Below are 13747 nucleotides of genomic sequence, written 5' to 3' on the forward strand. Positions count from 1 at the left end.
CGCTAGAAGAATTAGGCAAGATAAAGAAATAAAAGTGCTCCTTATCAGAAAGAAAAAAGCAAAAATGTTCCTATTTGCTCATTGATATTGATGTTGACAATAATTTTTCAGGCATGACATCAAAAGCACAAAAAATGAAAGCAAAAAATCAACAAATGGGACCATATCAAACATAAAGCTTCTGTAAGCAGAGAAACAATGAACAAAATGAAAAGACAACCTACAGCATAGGGGAAAGTTTTTTGCTAATAACCTGTCAAATAAAGGATTGATATCCAAAATAAAGAAATCATACAATAACAAAAAGTAAAACTCTGATTTAAAATGGCAGAATAACTAAATACACATTTTTCGAAAGAGGAAGTCAAAATGGTCAGTGAGAACATGAAGATGCTCAACATCATGGCTATCATCAAGAAGACAAGAAACAACAGGTGCTGGCAAGGAGGTAGTGAAAGGGGAACTTCTGTACACTTTGGCAGGAATATGAATTAGTCCAATCACTATTGAAAACAATATAGAATTTCCTCAAAAAATTACAAGTAGATCTATCATACAATCCAGCAATTCCACTTCTGGGTATATACCCAAAGGAAGTAAAATCAGGATTCGAATGATATATATGTATTTCTATGTTTATGGCCACATTGTTCACATTAGCCAAGATATGGAAACAACCCAAATCCCATCAGTGGATGGATAGATTAAAAAGATTTGGTACATATACACAATGAAATATTATTCAGCCATGAGAATGGAGGATATTCTGCTATTTGTGGCAACATAAATGGACCTTGAGCACACTATGCCAAGCAAAATAAGTTAGAAAGAAAAAGACTAGTACTGTATTATAACATTGATATGTGGGTCTTAAAAAAGTCAAGCCTTAAAAAAAAACACACACAAAAAAGAGAGTATGTTGGCTACCAGCAGATGAAGGGGGTAAGATTGATGGTGTTTAAGGGTATAAACTTGTAATAAGTATTAAATAAGCCATAGAGGTCTAATGCACAGTGCAATGAATAAAGACAACAATATTATACTATAATTATGAAATGTGATAAAATATCACAACAGCAATGCTACAACATATAGATTTCTCAAAGTAAAATTCCATACATCTTAAACTTATACAATGTTAAATGTCAAATGTATTTAGTAAAAAAAAAGATTTAAAAAATGGATTCAGAATAATCCGCTTTTAACAAGTTGTGAATTACAAGAAGAAATACCAGCAACTAAATGAAATTAGGAAGACAATGCATCACAAATGAGAAAATTGACAAATAGAAACCTTAAGAAAAAAAAGAAAGAAATCCTAGAACCAAAAAATATAATAACTGTATTGAAAAATTCATTAGGGAACCCGAAAAGCAGACTTGCTCATGCTACCCAGAAGATAGGACAATTGAAATTATCCATTCAGGGAAATAAAAAGAAAAAAGAATAAAAGAAAGAATAAAGAAAGTCTATGGGAATTTTTGACACAATTAAAGCAAATATTCACATTATCAGAATTTCAGAAGGAGAATAGAAAGGGACAGAAAGTATATTTAAACCCACAATGGTTGAAAGCTTTTGAAACACGAGGAGAGAAGTAAAAGAATTATCCAAATACAGATGGTCAAAAAGACCCAAAATAGATGAAACCCAAATAGGGCTACAGCAAGACACATTAAAATTCAAGTGTCGAATGTCAAATAGAAAGAATTTTAAAGTGAGCAAAATAATATTGAGTAGTTACAGAAAAAGGAACCTGCATAAGGCCACCGGGGTATTTCTCAACAGAAACTTTTTGGAACAGAAGAGAATAGGATGACATATTCAAAATATTGGAGGGGGGAAATGGCCAACCAAGAATATTATACCTACAGAAGATGTCCTTCAGAAAGAAAGAAGGAGTAAAGATTTCTCTGAACAAACAAAAGCTGAGAGAATTCATTACCAGTAGACCTACCTTACAATAAATGCCAAAGTTTTTTGACTAAATATAAAAGAAGACTAATTAAATCATAAAACCATAAGGCAGTTTAAAATTCACTAGTAATGGTAAATGCATAGTTAAAATATATTCTGTAATAAGATAATGTTGGTACATTTGCTGGTGGGAATGCACACTGGTGCAGCCACTCTGGAAAACAGTATGGAGTTTCCTCAAAAAATTAAAAATAGAACTATCCTATGACCTAGCAATGGTACTAGGAGGTAATTATCCAAGGGATACAGGTATGCTGTTTCAAAGGGACACATACACCCCCATGTTTATAGCAGCACTATCAACAACAGCCAAAGTATGGAAAGAGCCCAAATGTCCATCGATGGATGAATGGATAAAGAAGATGTGGTATATATATAAATGGAATCAAAAAGAATGAAATCTTGCCATTTGCAACTACGTGGATGGAACTAGAGGGTATTATGCTAAGCGAAATTAGCCAGAGAAAGACAAATATCATATGATTTCATTCATATGAGGACTTCAAGATACAAAACAGATGAACATAAGGGAAGGGAAGCAAAACTAATATAAAAACAGGGAGGGGGATAAAGCATAAGAGACTCATAAATATGGAGAACAAACAGAGGGTTACTGGAGGGGTTGTGGTAGCAGGGGATGGGCACAATGGGTAAGGGGCATTAAGGAATCTACTCCTGAAATTATTGTTGCACTATATGCTAACTAACTTGGATGTAAATTTTAAAAAAAATGAATTAAATAAAAATTTAAGAAAAGATAATGTTTATGCATAATTCATGTACACCTCTAGCTTAAAAGTTAAAAAAAAAACAAAATTAGTAAAAATAACCATGACTACAATAATCTTATTTGTTATGCAATACAAAATTATTTAAATGATTGTATCAGTAACCTAAAATATGAGGGGGAGAGGTAAAACTGTAAGGCTTAGAAATTATATAAAATTTAAGTTGTTATCAGTTTAAAATAGGGTAGTATAGCTTAAGATATTTTATGTAATCCACATGGTAACCAGGAGGGAAAGCCTTGTAATTACACAAAACAACATGATCAAAAAAAGTCAAACACACTGATACCAACAAACATCAAAACACACAAAAAAAGATGACAAGATAAGTACCAAGGAACAGTGAAACTACAAAACAACCAGAAAAACAAATGACAATAAAACATCCTCATTGTCAATAATCACTTTCAACATAAATAGATTAACTTCTCCGTTAAAAAGAGAGAATGGTTGAATGGATTTTCTTTTTTTTTTTAAAGATCCCATAATATGCTGTCTACCAGAAACTCATTTTAGCCTTAAAGGCACACATGGAGAATGAATGGATGGAAAGATTTCAAACAAAGGGGAACAAAAAACAAATAAGAAAACCCAACAGGTGTAACTATATTTGTATCAGACAAAATAGATTTTAAACTAAAAATGATAAAAAGAGACAAAGAATGTGATTATATAGTGATTAAGTGGTCAATACATAAAGATATAACAACTGTAAATACACATGAACCCAATGTCAAAGCTTCTAAATATATAAAGCAAAACCAACAATTAAAAGGAGAAATAAACATCAATATAATAATAGTTGGTGACTTCAATGCCCCACTCTCAACAATGGAAGTCATCCAGACAGAATCAATAGGGGAACCAGATTTGAACAACACTACAGCCCAAATGGATCCAACAGACATATGCAGAACATTGTATTTGACAAATACAGAATTCACATTCTTTTTAAGTGTATATAGAATATTTTCTAGGTCAGACCATATATTAGGCCACAAAATAATCTTAGCAAATTGAAGATTAAAATCAGACCAAGTATTTTCTCTAACAACAATGGTATGAAACTAGTCATCAAAAACAAGAAAAAAACTGGGAAATTCATGAATACACGGAAATCAAATCAATGGATTAAAGAATAAATTAGAGGGGAATAACAAATTTCTTTAGACAAATAAAAATGGAGACACTGCATATCAAAACTTATGAGATCCTGCAAAAGCAGTTCTAAGAAGGAAGTTCATAACAATAAACACCTATATTAAGAAAAAAGATGCTGGGGTGCCTGAGTGGGTCAGTTGGTTGACCATCCCACTCTTGACTTTAGTTCAGGCTGTGATCTCATGGATTCTCTCTCTCTCCCTCTTTCTGCCCCTCCCCCATTCATCCTCTCTCTTTCTCTCTCAAAGTAAGTAAATAAGCTTAAAAAAAAAAATAAGATGCCAAATGAACAACCTAACTCTACACCTGAAGGAACTGAGAAGAATAACTGAGCCCAAAGTTAGAAAAAGTAGAAAATAGTAATGATTAGAGTAGAAATAAATGAGATAGAGAACAGGAAAAAAATAGAAAAAATTAATCAAACTAAAAGTTGCATTTTTGAAAAGATAAACCAAATCGAAATGACTCCTGCTAGACTAAACAAAGGGAAAAAGAGATAACCCATATCAACAAAATTATAATTGAAAAAGAAAAGATATTACAACTGACAGCACAGAAATATAAAGGATCATAAGAGGTACTATGAACAATAATATGCCAACAAAGTGGACAAGCTAGACAAAATTTAAAAATTTTTGAAATACACAAACTACAAAGACTAAATTAGGAAAAAATACAACAACCAATTACCATAAGGAAATGGAATAGTTAAAATATCTCCCAATTAAGAGGAACACAGGGCCAGATAACTTCATGGTGAATTTCACCAAACATTAAAGAATAACTAATACCAATCCTTCTTAAACTCTTCCAAAAAATTGAAAACGGAGGACATTTTAAAATTCATTTTGGGAGACCAACATCACCCTGATCCCCAAACTAGAAAATGTCACTACCAGGAAATAAAACCAATATTCCTGATAAGTATAGATGCAAACAATCTGAATGAAATACAAGCAAACCAAATTTAGCAGCACATTAAAAAATAAAATCATTCACGCTGATCAAGTTGGATATATCCCTGGGATAGAAGGGATGATTCGACATATACAAATCAATGTGATATATCATACTAATACAATTCAAAAAATCCCATAACCATTGCAATAGTCACAAAAAAAGCATTTGATAAAATTCAGCATCTTTTCAGGATAAAAACACTCAAAAAATTACATATACAAGGATGACCTTGACATAATAAAGTGGTATATGATAAGCCCACAGGTAATATCATAGTCTATGCTGGGAGTTTGAGTTTGTCTTTTAAGATCAGGAATAAAACAAGGATGTCCATTTTCACCACTCTTATTCAAAACCGTACTGGACATCTTTGCCAGAGCAAGCCAGTGCGGGCAGAGGGGAGGGCAGCGGGTAGAAGACATTATGATTGGAGAGGAAGTATTGATATTTTATCTACTTGTAGATGAAATTGTTTTATACATAAAAATCCCTGAAGACTCCACCAAAAATTTCTTCGATCTAATGAATAAATTCAGTAAAGTTGCAGGTAAAATTGACATACAAATATTGATAGTGTTTCTATACATTAACAGATTATCTGAAAAATAAATAAATATCCCATTTATAATAGCATCAAAAACAATAAAATACTTTAGAATGAACTTAACCAAGCAAGTGAAAGTTTGCTACTCTGAAAACTACAAGACATTAATGAAAGAAATAGAAGAAGATACAAATAAATGGGATTACATTTTGTGTTCATGGATTGGAAAAATATATGTTGTTAATATATCCATACTACCAAAAACCTATGGATTTCAGCCCAATTCCTTTCAAGATTCCAATGGCATTCTTTTCAAGAAGGAGAAAAAAACACTCCTAGAAATTGTATGGAACCACAAAAGACCCTGAATGGCCAAAGAAATCCTAAGAAAGAAGAACAAAGTGGGAGGCATCACACTTTCTGATTTCAAACTTTACAATAAAACCATGGTCATCAAAACTGGCATAAAAGCAGGAAACATATCAGTGGAACAGAATCAAGAGCCCTGAATTTAACCCAAGTACATATAGTCAACTAATATTTGACAATAAAGCCAAGAATACTCAATGGAGAGAAGACAGTCTCTTTGATAAATGGTGCTGAGAAAATTAAATATTCAACATGTAAGGAATCATACTGGACCTGTATCTTATACTACTCATAACAATTAACTCAAAGTGGACTAAAGCCTTATATGTAAGACCCGAAATAATGATACTTGTGGGGAAAAAAACATAGGAAAAATTCCCTGACATGGGTATTGACAATGATTTTTTGAATATGACACCCAAGGCACAAGTAACAAAATCAAAAACAGAACAAGTGAGACTATTTCAAACTATAAAGTCTGCACAGCAGAATAAACAATCAGCAAAGCTAAAAGATAACTCATGGAATGAGAAAAAAATATTTACAATCCATATATCTGATAAAGGGTTAATATCCAAAATATATAGAGCCCATACAACTCAATAGAAAAAAAAAATATTCCAGGGACACCTGGGTGGCTCAGTCGGTTGAGTGTCCACCTTTGGCTCACATCATGATCTTACAGCTCGTGAGTTCAAGCCTGACATGGGGCTTGCTGCTGCCAGTCTATCAGCGAGATCCTGCTTTGGATCCTCTGCCTTCTCTCTCTCTGTCCCTCCCCAGCTTGCGCTCTCTCAAAATAAAGAAACATTAAAAAAAAATTCCAAATAAAAAATGGGCAAAAAAATCTGAATAGACATTTTGCCAAAGAAGATATATGAAAGCCAACAGTACATGAAAAGACACTCAAGATTACTAAATCATTAGAGAAATGCAAATCAAAACACAATAAACTATCACCTCACGTGGATTAGAATGCCACCAGCAAAAAGAAAAATAGTAACATTGCTACCAAATATATGGAGGAAAGGGAACACTAATGCATTGTTGATAGGATAGTAAACTGGTATAGCCAGTACGCAAAACAGCATGAAAGACTCTGAAATACTTAAAAATAAACCTATCATGTGATCCAGCAGTTATACTTCTGGAAATATATCTAATGAAATGAAAATACCAACTCAAAAAGATATCTGTGCTCCCATGTCCTTAGCAGCAATATACAGTAACCAAGAAATGAGAATAACCTAAGTATCCATCAATGAATGAATGGATAATAAAGCTGCAGTATGTGTGTATATGTATGTGCACATGCATACATACACACACACAATTGAATATTATTCACAAAAAGTGAAAAAATCCTGCCACTTGTGACAACACAGACTTTGAAGGCATTATGCTAAGTGAAATAAATCAGACAAATAGAAATAAGTCAGAGAAAAATACTGTAGGATCTCACTTCTAAGTTAAATCTAGAGAAAGAAAAAGAAAGACAAAGAAAGAAAGAAAGAAAGAAAGAAAGAAAGAAAGAAAGAAAGAAAGAGAAAGAAACAACGAATTTATAGAAGGAAATCAGATTGTGTTTACCAAAAGTGAGGGCTAGGGAAAGGGGGAACCTGAGAAAGGTGGTATAAGATACAAACTTACAGTTTTGAGGTAAGTAAGCACAGAGGCTGTAATGTACAGAGGTGACTATAGTTAAAACTGCTGTATTATATGAGAGTTAAGAGAGAGAATCCTAAAACTTTTCTTTACAAAAATTTTTTTTCTTCTTATATTGTATCTGTAGAAAATGAAGGATGTTAACTAAACTTATTGTTATAAGAGTTTTCACAATTTATTTAAGTCAAACCATTATGCTTTACACCTTACATGGTGAAGGATGTTAATTAGGTCTCAATAAAACCAGGAAAAAATAAAAACATTGTTACAGAAATAAAGAATGCCTTTGATGTGCTCATCAGTAGACTTGAATAGTCAAGTAGACAATCAGAGAGCTTGACAATAAGTCAACAGAAACTTCCCACCTGAAATGCAAACAGGAAGAACAGAATGGGAGAAAAAAAAAACACCACCAAGATCTATGGGAAATTTTCAAAAGATGAAATATATACATGTATAATTGGGATACTAAAAGAAAAAGGAAAGGAGAGAATGGAGAAGAAATAATTTGAAATGTTACGGATGAGAATTTTCTGAAACTAATGACAGACAATATACTTCAGATTCAGGAATTTCAAAGAACACTAAGTAGAAAAATATTTTTAGAACTATACCTATGTATATCATAATAAAAGATTTAAAAGAGGACTTTGTTACAAATAGTAACAATACACTGGGTAACACATGATATGGCATTTATTGATGAAAAATGTTGACTCATCAACCTGGATAGAGAAGCTGTTGTTTTTCAGCTATTACCCAAATTATCTTTGATTATGTGCAGGCATCATGTAATGTGTCATAAAATGTTGACCTATCACACTGTTTGAGAATTTTTCATACTCATCCTAAACAGTTTACTCACTATAATTTTGTATGATGACATTATTAGTCTCATCAACTCTTAGCTTTTACTTTTCTGGGAAATAAGATTTACTGGTAAATAACTTGTGTTTGGTGCTTTTCACTGAATTTTTTAAAATAGGAGCTTTACTGTGTTTGATACTATAACAGATCATTAAGAAATAAGCACTTTTAAGGGTCAAATTCCAGTGTCCTGCAGTTAAGTGTTGTTTCAATTTTCCTGGAGTCATTTCTGTATTTGTAAGTTGTTTCCCACATACAGCATACTGTGAAATAGGACAATCTGAATTAGCACACCCCAGCCCATGCAGTAACCATCCATAAGCAGCTCTTATTATAAACATGACATTTTTGTGTGTGCGTGTCCCTTGTAGCAGTAGTGTAGTGAAATAAATCAGAAGATTATAATTCATCATTATTTATTTTAGATAAGAACTTTATTGAGATATAAGTCACATGCCATAAGTTTCACCCTTAAAAGTATTCAATTCAGTGGATGTTAGTATATTCATATGGTTGTGCAATCTTTCACAATTAAACTTATTGTATCTACCCCTGGGACAAATTTGGAATTCTATTTTTCCTATGTTACAACATATTTCCAAAAATTGTCTCATTGGAACAAACACATTTTTAATGTTTGTTTATTATCTGATGTTTATTTATTTATTTTTGAGAAAGAGAGAGAGACAGAGAGGCAGAGAGAGGGGGAGACAGAGAACCCGAAGCAGGCTCCGTGCTATCAGCTCAGAGTCTGATGCGGGACTTGAACTCATGAACCATGAGATGATCTGAGCTAATATCAAGTCAGATTCTTAACTGACTGAGCCACACAGGTTCCCCAAATGGTTATTTATTTTTGAGAGGAGAGAGGGGCAGAGAGAGAGACACACAGAACCTGAAGCAGTCTCCAGGCTCTGAGATGTCAGCACAATGCCTGATGCAGGGTCTGAACTTGTGCACCACGAAATCGTGACCTGAGCTGAAGTCTGATGCTCAACTGATTGCGACCCCCAGGTGCTCCTAAACACATTTTTTAAAATACAAATACTAATGAAATATAAAGCAAAACAGAATAATATAGATATAATAAGAATAACCAAAAATGAGATCACAAAAATATAAAACCTTGACAAAATGATTCAATTCTGAGCAATGCAATTCACTTACTGTAAACTTTACAATAAAGTAGAACAGGGAAAATGACTAGAAGCACATAAAACTTCAAGTTTTAGAATGAACTTTTCCTCTTAATTCTTTTCTATACTGAGGGAACTTGTTTGTATAAAAGGAGATTGGGGAAATAATTTACAAGAGAGAACATGATACTACCAACCTACACGGTCTCCTTTGTATGATACAGTGTGGGCTCCTGACCAACACAGGTTTGAAGTATGCAGGTCCACTTATATGTGAATTCTTCTTGATAAATACAGTATATTAGCATCAATGCATCCTCACTTTCTGATTATTTCTTAATAACATTTTCTTTTCTCTAGGGAACTGTATGATTACAGTATGTAATACATATAATATACAAAATATATATTAATCAACTGTTATTGGTAAGGCTTCTGGTCAACAGTAGGCTATTAAGTTTTGAGGTAGGTCAAAATTTATATATGGATTCTCACCTGCTCAGAGAGATTGGGACTCCTAACCCTGGAAATGTTCAAGAGTCAACTATACAGTGCTCAACTCTCTATTATACCTATCATTAAATCTATATTACATCAAAATCCTAGAATAAACTGAGTCAATGATCATGGTTCTACTGCCCACTGCCCAGAGGACTAAAAAAGTACTCTGAAGAAATTGTTACTGGGAATCAGTCACTGTAATCACTGAAAATGCTAGAATCACACAATATATGATGCTAACAAACAAACAGACAAAACATGTATTTGTTTTTTCTCATCACTAGCTCTTGAACTTTTACTGACATCTTAAAGAACTCTGGGGTTCCATGGACCCCTGCCTGAGTGACAAGCACTGGAGATGTAACAGTATAATTGTGTTCTTTGCATGGATCGTGTTACACATATAAAGGGTATTCCTTGCTGTCCTCTTTTTCGGGATGATTTCCTAGGCTCACTCTCCCCCTTGTCTGTCACTGTCAGTTAACTGGAAAATGTGTTCCTCCATCCTCTAGTCTTATAAAAAAAAGTCTAAAATGATTGCTTCAACAGTTGAGACGAGGAACAGATACTGGACTTGGTATCACCCTTGGGAATTCTTGATGATTAGTTACATTAACAGAATTGTAAATGCTTACAGATATTCATGGAAAATGAGAGAACCTGTTAGGCAATTATGATGACAGTTCTGTAATCAATTGTCATATTAGAATGTGTTTATGTTCAATCAGGACATTATCATGATTAGGCTGAGCGACTTTAAGTATTAGAAATTCACTCATTCACATAACAGATTTTTATGGAGTGTCTGTCTACTTTGTGGCAGGCAGATTTGAAGCCCTGGGATATACATAATAAATGGAAGCCTACCTCAAACTCCCTTCTCCCAAAGAGCTTTAATTCTAGAAATGCAAGAAAATTTATATGGTACTTTCCTTTTTTAAGAAATGCTCTTTCTCAGGCTCCAAATCTGTATCTTCATCTTTTCTTTTTGTTTCATATAACAGACCACAGGGACTTACCCTGTTTTACTTCCTCATATTAGCTATCATGATCCTTCTATTCCATTCCATTCAATCTAGCTGCAGAAAAGGAATGAGTTATTTCTCCAATATCACTTTTCTCTTGTCCTGATGTTAAATATTCATTGCTCTTAAGTTTTGAGATTTTGATGGTATTCCATATGGAAGAAGCAGGAGTAAGCATAGTTTATTGGTAAGATACTACATTCACAGGTAAACTTCAATATCTTAGTGGTTTATTTCTTGCTCAGGTCAAAGAAAAAAGCCCCTAAGAGTGGATGCCTTTCTTCCAATGGCTGATACTGAGACCTAGGCTCTTTTCACATAATGGCTTTATCATCTACAACATTTTGGCTTGCAACGTCCCAGTGTCACTGTGCTTCCCTGAATCAACCTGGCAGAAAAGGAGACTATGGAGTGCCCAATGCAAGAGATTTTCATGAATCAGTTTTGTAACTTGTATAAATTAACATCTCATATTTCATCATCTAGAATTTAGTCTATATTCATGTCTACTTGTAAGAGAGTCTGGGAAATAGAGTTTAGATATATGCTCAAGAAGAAAAGAAAAAACAAAACAAAACAGGTTAATTAATGAGGTAACCAATTTCTGTCAAATAATGAAGATTCTAGGATTCTGGAGCATTTCTAAAACTACTTATAGCAGTGGGTTGGTGATTATGAGTCATAAATCTCAATAGCTGTGATTTTATTTAAATAAGATTTCCAGGACGTCAGTGGTTTTGTCTTCTGACACAACCCAATACATGAAAGTGCTTAGAGAATAAGTGTGTAAAAGAAAGAATGAAAAAACCATCTTTTGACTCAAGTGAAAAACTTGCCTTCCTACTATTTCACACTGAATCTAGTAGGACTCTATATTTAGTTATCTACTCTTCCACTTATTTTAAGGAGAGAATAAAATAATTAGGAAAATAATAAAGTGGGAGAAAATCTTAATTAAATATCTTAATTAAATAAATATTAATTAAATATTAAATAAATCTTAATTAAATAAATATTGTAGTGATTTATACCAAAGTTGGCCCAGAAGAGCTGTGACTTCTAAATGACTGTGGGTGTAGATCTACCTATCCTTTGTTATTTGCTGTCAGCCCAGAACTGGAGACCCATCTTGGATGTTAATTTCTAATAAGTGCATTACAATGTAATTCACAGCTGCATATTTTCAGTGTTGTAAAATCTCTAGCTCACCATGGACATAGGTCTTAGCATACCGTACATACTAGAAGAATGACAGACATAAATATCAAGGATCACAACACAGTTAGAAGTGTGCCATAGTCAATGTATATACAAAACATAATCATTGAGCAGGGTAAAGAAAAATCAACTTTCTTGGGAGTTTAGAAAGCCTCTCCAGAAGGATTCCTCCTTGAGCTGAAACTTGCCATGTAAACCAAAAGCAGGAGGTAAATAGGTATCAAAAGTGCATGCAAAGGTTTAGGAAATCAAAGGGAGAAGTATATGTAGCTAGGGCATGGAGTGACAGTTTTTAGAAGAAAAAAATAGAAAGAAGGTTTGGATGAGATGCTGAAGGGCCTTTCATGTTATGTTAATATAGCTGCATATTTTGTTCATTGCCAGGAATAGAGAAGGATGGCTTGGAAGGGCCAATTATAGCTGTTTTGACACAGAGGATTTTTTTCACATGTCAAAATTCAAAAGCTATTAACTTTTACAACCAAATAGCATGTGCAAGACACACTCTCATTCTAACTTCTATCCCCAGGGTAGGTTGGAAGTACAATGAGCCCTAGAGATGGGATGACAAAGGCAGTATAATTTAAGAGTAAGGATGAGGATAGTATGCGCTCAGGGATGACGTAGGATGTTTGTTCTGCACATTAGTACTTAAAAAGAGAGACATGTAATAAACCAAAAAAAAAAAAATGCCTGGATTCTGATGGTGTGGGTTATTTTGGGGGCCACGTCAAGTGTACCTGAGTAAAAATGTCAAGTACCCTGTACTAAAACAGCTTTAACTAACCATTTTGTGCCTTGCAGGAAATATGGAATTTTTTTTTTAAAGAAGAAGCTCTCTTAACCAAAATACAGAAATATAATGGATTGCCTGTAACTAGAGAAGCATTTGTAAAATAAATTAAGACCACTATGTTGAAATCATTGGGATACAGAGCCTAGATAGTTATGTATGTATGAATGTAAAACTGATAAGTAACTAAAAATACAAAATAACTTCCTAGTAGTGAAGACTTCTTTGGAAAACTGGGTCCCAAGAATGAAAATATTCATACATGGGCTTAGAAGATGTTGTAAAAAAATAATTCTAGCAATGTATGTGTTGTTAATCATTTATGTCTTCTTCTAAATCCTAGGTTCAACAATAATTATAAACGGTGACTCAACTCAAATTTCTAACAAGCATTTTTTGAGATTCCAAGTAAGACACAGCCCTTTGTAGAACACAGATTTTGTGATAATGCCAAGATACATGTAAAAAAACCTCTACTGCCCAATGTCATTTAATATTTGTTCAAATGGTGTTTATTAGGTTTCTATTCTGTGCCAGGCATTGGTTGTCAGTACTGTTGATAGTTTTTGGACTAAAATCAATAAAATTCCACATAGAAAATACATTTTATTGAAAGAAAAATAACAAGTAAATAAACAAATAAGAGCGACAATAACACAGTGTGGGAGAAGCAAAATGATTTAGGGGGAAGTTATGGGAGAGAAATTAAAAAGGTCATGGGGCAAGATTAATGAAAAGCACAG

Source organism: Lynx rufus, unplaced genomic scaffold (genome assembly GCF_022079265.1).
Source record: "Lynx rufus isolate CCGP_SWC_20201006 ecotype Redwood Valley unplaced genomic scaffold, mLynRuf1.p SCAF_3, whole genome shotgun sequence".
Taxonomy (NCBI): domain Eukaryota; kingdom Metazoa; phylum Chordata; class Mammalia; order Carnivora; family Felidae; genus Lynx; species Lynx rufus.